This window comes from Tamandua tetradactyla, chromosome 3, assembly GCF_023851605.1.
Source record: "Tamandua tetradactyla isolate mTamTet1 chromosome 3, mTamTet1.pri, whole genome shotgun sequence".
Taxonomy (NCBI): domain Eukaryota; kingdom Metazoa; phylum Chordata; class Mammalia; order Pilosa; family Myrmecophagidae; genus Tamandua; species Tamandua tetradactyla.
The window spans coordinates 195,536,969-195,549,983 of NC_135329.1; the positions used below are offsets into that span (position 1 = coordinate 195,536,969).

The window sequence follows — 13,015 nt, forward strand, 5'->3', positions numbered from 1 at the left end:
TCAGTCTACTTTATCATTTTTTAGAGATATTCTTTTTTTTTTTTTTTGCTTGGACAGGTACCAGGAATCGACCACAGATTTCTGGTATGGCAGGTAAGAACTCGGCCTGCTGAGCCACGGTGGCCCGCCCGTGATATTCATTTTTGCAAACAAATCTAGGCAGTTCTCTGGGGTGCCTCGCCCCCAGCCCATGAACTATCAATTGCCTTTTGGAACCTGGGTGTGGAAGGACTGGGATTGTGCAGATCAGAGGCTCCCATCAGATCTCCATCAGACTACCTTGGCTAACTTTTAAAAAATGTTCACTCCAAGTTCTCAGTCCAGACCAATGAAACCAGACTTCTCAGAAGCTAGGGTCTCCAGGTTTGTGGGGTGTTTTTTTTTTTGGGGGGGGTGCACAGTCCGGGAATCAAACCCGGGTCTCCTGCATGAAAGGTGGGCATTCTAACCACTGAACTACCAGCCCAGGTTTGTGTTTTTAACTAGGTCCCCAGAGCTTCAGATGCACAACCAGGTGTAGGACCTCAAGGGATACTAGGAACCATGAGGGGAAGGTCATCTTTCCTGCTCTGTCACATACGAGCTGTATCTCACTGGGCCTCACTTTCTCATCAGTAAACTGTCCATGTTCTTGGACATGGATCAAAACCCACCAGCTATAGAGGAGTTTCAGATATTCTGTTGTCAATGTAGGACTTAAAGCCAATCTGGAGACTTAAACTGCCCAGAGAACCCTCATTGCTTTTATTTGATTATTATTCTGGGATTCTGAAAGATGCTGTTTGAGTTCCATTGGTAAAGAAGTTTGTAACTGTTTCAGAATCTATGAGTTCTGTGTTCCCATGTAACCTGGACCATCTTGGGTTATGTAGCCACAGTTAAAATGCTCTTACAGAAGGTGGTTGTTGCAGTTTCCTGACTTTTAAAGCAAATACTATGCAATGGGTTGGCTTAAACAATGGGAATTTACTGGCTTATGATATCGATGCTTGGAAAAGTCTAAAATCAAGGCGTCATCAAGGCAATGCTTTCTGCCAGAAGACTGATGCATTCAGGCCTGGCTGCTAGTGATCCTTGGTCTTTGGTCTTTCTGTCACATGGTGATGCACATGGCAACCTCTCCCGGCTTCTCCTTTCTCCTCCAGTTCTGTTGATGTCAGGCTACTGGCTGCTCCCTCTCTCTGCTACCTTCCCTACAAAGCCGTCAGTAATAGGATTACACTCCCTCCTGTTTGAGGTGGGCCTCCCCTTAACTGAAGTCACCTCATCAAAAGGTCCTGTTTACCACAGTTCACACCCATAAGAATGAGTTAAATTTAAGAACATATTTTTCTGGGGTCCATGGATCCAAGCCACCACAGTGGTATAAACCTTTTCTCTTTTGTTTCATGTTCTGGTTATTAAAAGTCAGCACCAATTTCAGCAACGCACATAGACCAGCTTTGAGGATAATTTGGGTCTTCAAAGAACACGCCTCTGCCTCCTTGAAAAAGTAGTGTTAAAGCAATTAAATGCTATTTGATGGAAAGAAAAGCGCAAGCTGACTACTGAATAAAAGGAATGCTGTTAAAAAAACAAAACAGTCCTTACTGTGGGATCAAAGCCAGAGAGAGGCAGCGTGATTTCATGCAGAGAAAAAGGGGAAGAACTGGAGGTGTTAGGATGGCTTTAGCGCAATTAAAGATGTGAATGTGCCATTTGGGGTTAGTCTTCAGGATTGAGAACAATAGCTGGCAACAGAAACATGAATGGCCTCGTGAGAACACACAATGCAAGAAACACTGGGTTATGTACCTCTGTGCAGACAAGGGGACAAATAAAGGAACAAAGCAAACCAGTGGACATAATAGTTTGCCATTCAAGGGAGCCACAGTACACATAGCATATGGCATATGGAGATTCTGGAATGCATAGGAGATCTCATTTTGAATGACTATTCTTGTTCCAGAGACCTGGGAGCCAGATGAGGACCAGCCTGACTGAAAGATGTGGTGAACTGTATTCTCTATTTTTGATGCAGAACAGTATTTCTCAGCTTCATCGCACAAGTGATTCACCAAACTTGGCTCTAAAAGACTTTTATTGTTTCCAAAACTCAAATCTTTCCCACGGGGGACAAAATATGCTGTTAACCAAAGATATTTTTAAAATATCATTGCAGACTCTGGAGAGAATCCCCCAAAAGGAGAGGCATAACTTCTGAAGAATCACAGGCATTAGCATGGGGAATGAGTGCATGGAGTGCCCACGAGCCAATAGATCAGCACCAAATGGGGTGTGTCGAGTTGGGTGCTTATTGCCCCATCCGCGGTGCTTTCAGGGAAGAGGGCAGATTGGTGGGCTGTGGCCATGTGAGGCCTGCCAGAGGAAAATGCGTCACAGTCTGTGGGACTTTCTGAATTAGACGTGAGAATTCACAGAACACTGTGTCCTTTAGGTGCTGGAATCTCTCTGAAGAAACAGGACAAGGACATTAAAAAAAAAATCTAACTCTACAGTATATGCCAAGGACCTTAGTTCATTGGTTCTGGGCCAATGTTGCTAGGGGTTAAATGAAGTTCTAAGAAAGGGGCAGAAAGAGAAGTACATCTGGGAAACAATTGAAGTAAAATAGGTTTTTCTTTTTTTTTATTGCAGGACTCTTCATGACCTTTACGATTTTAGGGAAGGGATATTGTCTGCAGCATTTTCCAAGTGTATTTGCTTATGGAACCATTTACTTTCATGGCATCTCTTGGGACTAATGGTCTATTGAACACACATTGTAGAGAGAAGAAACGGGGTCAAAGAATCTTCGAGACATTAGAGTCTGTTTCCTTATCTTCAAAAATCGGATTATAGACCCTGAGAGAGAGAGAGTGATTTTCCCAGGATCACACAGATGGGTTTTGGCTCACACTGGATGAGAACTTAGTGTATCCATAGAAAGAAGCAGGTTTTAGGAATACCAGGCATATCTCTATGAAATCACACCCATTTGCCAAAGCCCTTTTGCATACCTTTGAGGGACAGGGCTCAGTGCTGTTTTACAATAAAGCTGAGAACAGTAGAAACAGGTTATCAGGGGTCAGATTTTGGAGGGGTTGAATGTCAGATGCTTTTAGATTTTATTGTTACCATATTCTTCCATTTTAGCAATTATTATATTATATCATCATTACCTCCCAGTGGTGGGTTATTTCATTTTGTTCACAGTTCTTGCTTCCTTTCCTACTTTGGTCAAGATCAGGGGACTGTTTTTCCCCCACCCCACTGATATTGTGCTTGGCCATGTGACCTGCTTTGGCCAAAGACATGCAAGTGAAAGTGCAAGCATGCCAACTCTAAGTTTGGCCCTTAAGAAGTATTTCTTATTTCCACCCAGTCCTCTTGTCCTTTTGCCATATGCTGTACAAACAGCTTGCCCTGGATGACCCCAAAAGAAAGAAATGTGGAGCAGAGCAGATCCAAACAAGACTTGTGGTTGAAGAAGTATCACCTTAGCCAATCCAAAGATCTGTGAATGAGAAAAATAAATGCTATTATAGCTACTGAAATTTTGGGGCTGTTTGTTATGTGGCATCTTTGAGCAATAGTTGACTAATCCATTCCTCTGCCTGGTTGTAATCTTAAGAGTAATACTCACTTTGCGCATTATTGTAGTCCAAGCCCCTAGCATGGTACAGGTGCTCAATAAATGCTTTTAGAATAAGCACAAAATGATAAAATACTGAAGGTTTTTGAGCAATTAGATGATGTGAACTTCAGGAAGCTTAACTTAGTTTGGCAGTGATGTATAGAACAGTTTAGAGGAAGGAAGACCAGTTGGAGGTGATTGCAATAGTCCAGGGAGGAGGTAATAAAGACATGGATAAGAGTGTGGGGTGGATCCAAGTTTTATGGAATCTGAAGCATATATAATTTTGGAGACCCTCTTTAAAGGGTGACTCAACAAATACAAAATTATAAGTGCAAAATTAAGAACAGGTCTTTGGAGGAGGTCTATAGAAGTGACGTGCCTGGAATCCTAAGCTTCAGTAAATCCATTTTTGCCAGGGGGACGTAATGACAATAGTCACCATCTGAGGGTACAACCTCTGCATATATACAGATTATTGCAAAATATATATACATAGTCTACTTTAAGGGAATGCTAACTACTATAATAGATAAACCATAAAATCTTAGGGACTTATCACATGATGTCTGAAATAAGTGTTCACATTGGTAGGCTGTCTTCCAGGGAGTCATCAGGAATCCAGGATTCGCAAATCTTGTAACTCTGCCGTCATCAAAACATGGCTTCCAAGGTCCCTGGGCTTGTCCTCAACAAGCTGGTGTAGGGGAAAGAGCATGGAGGATCACAAGTGGGCCAGGTCTGGAAGTGGTCTATGCCACTTCCACTCACATTTTATTGGTTAGAACTCAGTCACATGACCGCACCTGAGCAGAGGATGCTGGAAAGTACAGTCTGGCTGTGAGCCCAGGAAGAAGAGGAAATTGATTTGGAGATCAGCTGGCCGGTCTCAGCTCTATCTTATAACTATCCTGGAGTTAGGGTGCATGAGAAAACAAAATAATTTGTCTTGGATCATGCCACTAGAAATTGGCATAGACATATGCCTTTATAAAAGAAAATTGTACAAATGCAACTTGTTCTAGTAAAAAAAAGTCTGTATTGAAGTGTATAATATAAAAAGCAACAGCCCCTATTTGCTTCCCTCTTCCCAAAGCTGGATCCCAGAGGAGACTAGAGTGATAGCCAGTCTATGTGGGGATTCCCTGGACTTCACCTGGGCGTCATCCCATCTGCCAAGATGGCTTGACTGACTTTTGCCAGGCAATGATTCATGCTGGTGTTCAGATAACCAACTTCACTCATGGGTAGTGCATCTTCTCCTTAATATGAAAGCCTCCTTTCTGCCCTAAAGGTGCCCCGGCTGGGAAATCACACTAGTTTCTAAACAGAGAACCTAATGACTCCAACATTTTTGACCTGTTTTTATTTGGTGGCAATTGATTGAGCCTCAGACAAAGTCAGAAGGTTACAAGAACATCAGATCATTATGGCTGCAAACACTTGATTATTAGCTGGAGGAACAACCTGGACACATGCTCAGTAATTATAATTATTTTTTTCCTGTTAGTGGCCTGGTTGATTTTCTTTGTTAAGTAATGACACAACTTTGAAAGTAGCTCCAACTTTGGTATGAATCCCAGGCATAGCTCTATGACATCACACTGCATTTGCCATTGCCCCTTTGCATACCTCTGAGGGAAGTGTTTTGAGGCTGCTTGCCCCTCTCCCCTTTCCTGGAAAATGTTGATTCTAACTCAACCCCATTTAAGCCTGGGGAAATTTAAGATCTCATTTTTGCATTTTTAGGCGAGCAGGTGAATCTAGTTGGGGTATCATCAAGCCATCTCTTACAGGGAATATTTCTTCCAAGCACGGAAATATCCCCTGGGTTTTGCTATCTCTGACATTTGGCAACTCTCACTTTGTGTTCAGCAGTGTGATTCTCCTGGGTGTCTCTTATCTCCCAGGAACACCCGCCTTGTTTAAGTATTATCGCTTTGTTAGAAAACAGGTTTTAATTCTCTTAAGGTGAAAGGTTTCCCTCATTTGCTTTTCATTTATTCAGCAAACATCAAATGTCTTCTAGTGCCAGGTCCCCAGGCTACCAAAATGAATAAGACAGTCCCTGCCCTCCAAATTCCAGTGTCTGGTAGGGTTGGTCCCATTGTCACAGGAACTTGTACTGTGTATTATAGGAAGCCTGCTTATCTTGTCATACCTTTGGGGGGTAATTTAATGTATAGGTTGAAAAGATTGAACACAATCTTGACATTCTTAAAATCCTAGATGGTTTCTTCCTAGACATACACATAAATATAAGTAATATTCCTTATTGTTAGAAAAGGTAGTCGACTAGAAAGTGAAGATGAAATCTCTGGAAAACAGCTCATTACTCAAAAATCATATAGAGCAAATCATCAACTTTAGTTACTTTATTAGATGGCAGCTCTCTTTAAATAAATGATTGAAGTACATTAGGGAAGAGAAAAATTATCTTTTGGGCTCCAAAGACATTCATCTAAAGCCTGATAGGAAATAGTGTATTCTTCTCCCTTCCTTCCTTCCTTCCATTTGTTTTTTTTAAAATATGTATTGAAAACCTACCATATTCTGGCTCTTTGTTCAGGATTTTCCAGCAAAAATCCAATTTCATATAACTTTAGTCTTTTAAATTAAGATGCTTTATTAAATATTTGGGTGATTTGAGTTTTCTATTCTTGTTGGACTTTTCACATAAAAGAATCCACAAAATGGAAAAGGAAAATCCTTGCTAGATCTCAGGGATCTTGCTCTGGATTGGAGTAGATGGCCCCTGGGTCTGTGGGGGTTGTGGGGAGACACAGGAGATAGGACATGGCACAGAGGCTGCTACAGTGTATTTCTTATCTAACAGAAAGTGGAAACTGAACTCTCTGTAACCAAGGCAGGGTTTGTTGAGTGCACACCACATGGACTTTTCCCTGGTCAGTCTTTCAGGAAGGCTGTGAAAAGCGAGAGATTACTTTCTCCATCTGATTTTATCTCTATGCATTCATATTCACAAGGTACATTGCTCCAGAATTGGCTTTTTGTTGACTTGATAGAATTCAAGTTCCTGAACTCACTGGGAAAGTTTGACTTCCTCTGTGGGAAATTGGCAGACTAAAGCCATGCATGGCTCCTTGTTGGTTTTTGTATGGTAAGAGAGCTAAGAATGGATTTTACGTTGTGAAGTAGTTGGGAAAAAAATCAAAAGAATATTTCATGATGTGAGGAAATTATTTGACATTTCAACTTCTGCTTCCATAAATAAAGTTTTATTGCAACACACCCACACAAGTTCATTTATGTATTTCTGTGGCCGCTTTTGCTGGCACAGCTGAGCACTTGCGATGTGAAGATCATATGGCCCATAGGCAAAGCCTAAAATATTTCCTATCTGGCCCATCAGGAAAGTTTGCTGATCCCTGTTATGTTTCTTTATTTGGGCCTCCTTCACTTCACTATTGGATTGCCAGTGGAGAAGAGTTACAAAAACAATTATAGCACCTGGCCAAAGAAGACTTTTAGGAAGGCAATTGTCTTTGTTAAGAAAAATCCCTGGATGAACCATTTGGCTGTGAGAGGATGGGTACCTGTGTAGGTGGAAGGAAACCTGATAACCAGGGCAGCGCACAGCTGTTATGCCTCAAAATGGAGGGTGACCCCACCCCAGCCCTTCAACTTCCTCCTCCACATACAGGTAGAAAGAAGATGGTCTTTGAAGAAAAACAGATCCAGGTTGGGATCCATGCTCTGCATTTGTTTAAGCTTCCTGAGCTTCAGATTCTTTACTTATAATATGGAGACGAATGATAGAATTTACCTCCCAGGCTTGTGTGAGGACAAAATGAATTAACGTCAATAAAGCCCTTAGAATAGAGCCTGGCATATAGTAGGCTGGCCATCTCTCCTAGCTATGAATTCTTTCTTTCTTTATTTTTGGAGTTTAAGTGGCCAGAATTTAATTTTGAGATAAAAAACAAATTCCAAAAAGTATTTTAAGCCATCGCTAATTTCAAGTGAATGGGAACGGTGATGATTTGTGTTTGTATCATGTAGAAACAAGCATTCATTTGCACTTCAGGAGAAAATTTTATGCAAAATGTTTAAAGTGAAATATCTCAAGGTCAGTGTTCACTTAAATCCGCCATGTCTCTGTTGGCTTTTCATCCCAAGAGAAATATACTTCAGAAGTTCTCTTCAATTTGCTTCTCATTAACAACTATGATTTGGCCTTTTCTAACCTCTTATATATGATAACCAGATTTTTAAAGGATAGCTCCCAAAGCATCTTAAAATATTAAGACAACGAAACAATTCAAAGTAAGATGGTTTTCTTAGCAGCCAGCCATATCAATAGAGAAGAGACAAACTGTTAGGTTAAGTTTCCTTTTAGCCCCATTTCAGTAAAAGAGAAATGAGTAACATCTTTCTCCTTCTACGATTTTAAATAGTCTTTTACATTAGATACGGTAGTTCAAAAAGTAAAACGGAATAAAGAGTCAATAATTCTAAGGCACCTTAACCATAGGGACTTTCAAAATAAAGCAGTTTCAGTTTGCTGTTTTACAGCTTTGTTGAAATCTTTCTGATATGAGAGTCGCTTTGACATAAGTTGATCTAAACAGGTTGACTTCTTTTCCCAGGTTAGCATAAATAGCTTATTCCCAACTAGTTTATCATAGCCCTTCTCTCCATGTCCAAAGTTCAAGCAAGTTTTGACAATCCTGTGTTAAGTCAAAAGACAGGACATATTTTGGAATAAAAAGCAGAATTCAAGTTAGGAGGAAATAAAATACTTTGTTATGGCGGAGATGGTTTTACATAAAGGAAATAAATGTTTTAAAATAATGAATGCAATTTGGGACATTATGGTTTAAAATGCTATTTACTTTTAATTTCACAAATAAACGCAGCCGTATTGCTCTGAAAACCAATGAAAAGCATGTTCCTCTACTAGTAGACTTAGCATTTCTGACCAAGTAAGACCCAACTTTAAAAAAAAATATGCTTCATGCACCGTACTGAATATATTTTTTTAAGATGTAAATTTTAATACATTATTTCTTTCTTGGATTGGACAGGAACCAGTATGAGATCATCCAGAAGATGACCTGTGGTCCCTGGATAAAGTAGTGGCGTTCCCTAGGGGTTGGCCTTGGGCTCAGGGTTGTTTTGTATTTTCACTAACACCTCTCTTTTGGGTGACTGCGATCTTGTTTATCTTTTTTTTTTTTTTTTTTTTTTTTTTTTTGCCATCACCAGGTGAAGAAGATCTACAACAACTCTTTCTATTCCTCTCAGGAGAAGATGATGAACTTGAAAATGATCTTTTTTCACGATGAGGAAGAGCCCCTGTGGGACCTAGAACTGGATCTTGATTTTGACTCATGAGATCTCGAACATTTTCTGGAACTGGACCAAGATCTTGACAACGAACTGGAAGAACGCCTTGAGTGGGACCTGGACCTAAACCGTGAACTTGAGGGAGAGGATGAGCAGGATGAAGATCACGGATGTGAAGACTGGGACTTCGAAAGACTTTGTCCATTGAATTTCTTTTTGTAACTAATTTCTTCTCCACTGGTATCAATATATTTTGAGAGCTCAGCATCATCTTCATCCTCATCCTCATCTACTTTATGTTTAGAAAGACCTTCATCCTCATCCTCTTCTTCTCCCTCCAATTCTTTATCCTCAACTTCCTTTAAAGTGGATTTGGGACCAACCAAATCCCTCTGTATTTTTTCTTTTTACATCAAAACTCATCATATTCACCATCAGATTCTTCTCTTTCTATATATCCAACATTTTCTCTTTCTTTAAAACCATATCCTGTTCTTTCTTCCAACTTAGCCTACTTTGGAGTATGGCACATCTTACATTCTGATCTTCTGGCCCAATTCACATTACTGCAGGGTTTGCATAGCCAGTCATTAGCACTAAATAGCCTTGGCTCTCTTCTGCAAGTGTCTTTCCTATTTCAGTGCCTCCAGCTTTCATCATCTTGGCCTCAGTTGTTTTTTCTCGACCACATCAATTACAGCTGGTTCTTCTAGCAAAGTTTACATTTCCATACTTCTTGTCAGGACAAATCCAATCTCCATCACTGACTCAGAACTTCTTGGTTGACGTCCTGGCTGCTGCAACCACCACAACCACCACAGCCACCCACAGTCATCTCCTAACTAGGAACTATTATTAATATTGTCATTATTGTATTTATAGGGTATTGGAGCATTAAATGGAAATAATCTGTGTGACATGCCTAGAATATTGGCTAGCAAAATCTTTTTCACAATCCCATGAAAGATTCTGTGATACTTAATCCTTCTCAGGATCCAGGCCTGTGACCAGTGGGATCTCCCATGAGTCAGAGATGAACAGGAGTGCATCTGGGACTGCAGCTGCAAATGGGGGAGCCTGCAGAAACTGGTCTTGGGTCCCTGCACATCAGGGATGGGCTGATGGCCAAAGGGCTTTTAGCCCCAGCAGCATTCATTACATGGAGCCAGCAGTGATGGAGAGGTCTTGTCTCCTCAGCGGTTTGAGCAGGAAGAAAGAAGTTAGTAGTATGGTGTGAGGTACAATACTTTGAAAGAATCTAGTGATGCTGTGGACTGTTAGATTGATTTTTCAAGAAAGTGAGAAATTCCTAGGAAATGAGAGTATTTTACTTTACCTGGTACAGGCCAGGGGACACTAAGGAATGCTTTTTGATGATGTTGATGAGTTTAGACCTTTTATCTTCAGCAAAGTTTCCCAACAGCTATTAATTTAGAATCAACTCTAGAGGCTGCTTTTGAATCACATGTTAAAGTAAATGAGTGGACTCCTTTATAGCAGTGAGGTCCTTGTTGAGAGCTTGGCTTTTGGAATGACCAGATTAAAATCTTGGCTTTGCCATTTATTAACAGTGAACTTGGGCAAGTTACTTCACCTATCCATGCCTCAAATTCCTCATCTGTAAACTGGGAATAATAATAATGCCTCCTTATTGTAGCTGGCCCAGTTCCTGGTATTTAGATGCTGTGTACTCCCCTCTCTCACTACCAGAGTTGTTTTGTGTGACCAGGAGAACACAAAAGAAATGATGGCATGTTACTTCCAATATTAGGTCATAAAAGATATGGGGGCTTCAATTTCATTTCCTCTCTGCATCTCTCTCTCTCTGTCTCTGCCTCTTTCCTTCTCTCTTTTGGATCACTAGCTCTAGGGGAATTCAGATGCCATGTGGCAAGGACATTAGGCAGCCTATGGAGAAGGCCGTGTTGTGAGGGGTAAGCCCTGCCAGCAGCCATGCCAATTATTTGGAAGTGGTTCCTTCAGCCCCACATGAAAGCAGTCCTGGCCTGACTGCTTCTCCATGAGAGTCTCTGAACTAGGCCCACCCAGCTGAGCTGCTCCTAGATTTCTGATTCATAGAAATGGTGAGTTCATAGACATTGTTTTAAGTGGATACAGTTTTGGAGTAATGTTTTGTGGCATGGGTAACTAATAGAGTACCCTATGATTGTTAATATTCATAAAGTTCTAGAACAATACCTGCCACATAGCAAACATCATATACATCAAATACATAAATAAATTCACATATAAATACATACATATCTGGGAGATTTGGGTAGTGAAAGGTGGCCCATTTGGCTGGTCAAAACCCAAACATTCAAGTTTTAGTTGTTTCAAAACCAAAGGTTCTGGGTGGGCCACAGTGGCTCAGCAGGTAAGAGTGCTTGCCTGCCATGCCCGAGGACCCGGGTTCGATTCCCGGTGCCTGCCCACATTAAAAAAAAAAAAACCAAAGTTTCTGCTTTGCTGAAGGCAATCTTGCCTGTTTCCCCAACAATCTGAAATAAGGAGGAGACCCTGATTTATATTTTCTGCAGAAGAGAAGAGAAATTGAAATGGTAAGTGCCAAAGAGATTAAAAGTCATTTCGGTTTTTCAATTCATTACTTCTGGAAAAAATTTGAGCCCAGCTTCATTACTAGTGCTCTGTTTTAGTGCTGATGATAATTGCAAAGGCAGTATTTTAAATTAGAATGTATAAGACCACATGTAATTAACCTGTACAGAAGGGCTGAGACTTCATATTAGACTATTAAATCAATCCCAGCAGAATCACAAATGCTGAACAATTGGTTTGAAAATACTGTATGGGCAGAGTAAAGAAGCTGGATGCTAATTACCATCAACGAGAATTTAGCACCCTCTTTGAATGTAGTTAGAGTGGCAGACTTTTTCCTCTGGCCCTTAACCCACTCAAAGCTGAGAATGCAAATTAGTTCAGATTGAACACTTCAAACAGTTTTGGAGCTTAAGGCAAGAGAGGATTTTTCTGCCCTCTGAATGTGATAAGACAAGGAGACTCTCAAACCGTCTGGGGGCTGTGGCTCTTGATACACTTAATATCTTAGTTTGCCAGGGCTGCTATGACAAATACCATATAATGGGTTGGCTTAAACAACAAGAATGCATTGTCTCATGGATTTTAGAGGTCAGAAGTTCCAAATCAATGCATCAGCAAGGCTGTTCATTCTCCCTGAAGTCTGTAGTGTTTGGTGCTGGCTTGCTACAATTGCTGGGGTTACTTGTCTTGCATCTCTGCCTCCTGTGACATGATGATGATCTTGGTTTCCTCCTGTGGCTTTCTCTAACTTCTGTTTTTTTTTTCTTTTTCATAAAGTCTCCAGTAATATGGATTAAGGCCACCATGATTGAGTTTGACCACCCCTAAGTAGGATCTTAGAAGATTCTGTTCACAAACAAGTCTATACCTTAACTGATATTGCATCTTCAAAGGGTTCTATTTTAAAATGGATTCACACCTACAGGAACGCAGATTAAGACTAAGAACATGTCTTTTCAATCGACTACACTTAGTTTATGTATATATTTAGGTTTTCCTGGTGAAAATTCCCAGGAAGAGTGTGGCTGTGGTATTTCCTGATGTAGTGGGTAGGAGCTGCTCCTTCTGACAGTGTACACGGTGCTTTTTTAAAAAAATTCATCTCCATTCTTATTCCTTTTTGTTTCTACCCTGTCACATCCATATTCTATCTGAATTCCTCTCCGTTTTTACTGGATCAACCAAATAACAAACAAATATCTACTAGGTGCCCAACAGAAGTAACAACAATGACAGCAATAACTTAGCATTTATTGAGCACTGGGGCAGAGAATGCAAGTTCTCCATTAGAATCCAATCTCTGCTTCTGCTAGACCAGGCACTTGGCTTAATTACATTTCCCAGACTCTTGCAGCAAAGAAGGGGAAGAGATATGTTGTGCATCACATCCAGGCTGAGGCCTTTAAAAGAATGAGTGTGAATCTACTGGTATTTCTCTCTCATCTGCAGGCTGGCTGGGTACCAATGATGACATGGCCCCAGAGCCAGAGATGCAATGAGTCTGGGTCCCCAAATCACCAAGTGGAG

At 40.7% G+C, this 13,015-nt stretch overlaps 1 long non-coding RNA gene and 1 pseudogene across 5 annotated transcripts in view; one reads left to right on the forward strand and one right to left on the reverse strand.

The window, feature by feature from the left end:
- Positions 1–6,329: 6,329 nt before the first annotated feature.
- Positions 6,330–9,950, reverse strand: LOC143675877 (uncharacterized; annotated as a pseudogene).
- Positions 9,951–10,728: 778 nt separating this feature from the next.
- The window catches only part of LOC143676568 (uncharacterized), a 209,078-nt gene continuing 206,791 nt past the window's right edge, over positions 10,729–13,015 (forward strand). For all 5 annotated transcript variants that reach the window (XR_013172176.1, XR_013172178.1, XR_013172177.1 and 2 more), the window contains exon 1: positions 10,729–11,010. This is a non-coding gene — a long non-coding RNA (uncharacterized LOC143676568). The remainder of the gene's footprint in view (positions 11,011–13,015) is intronic.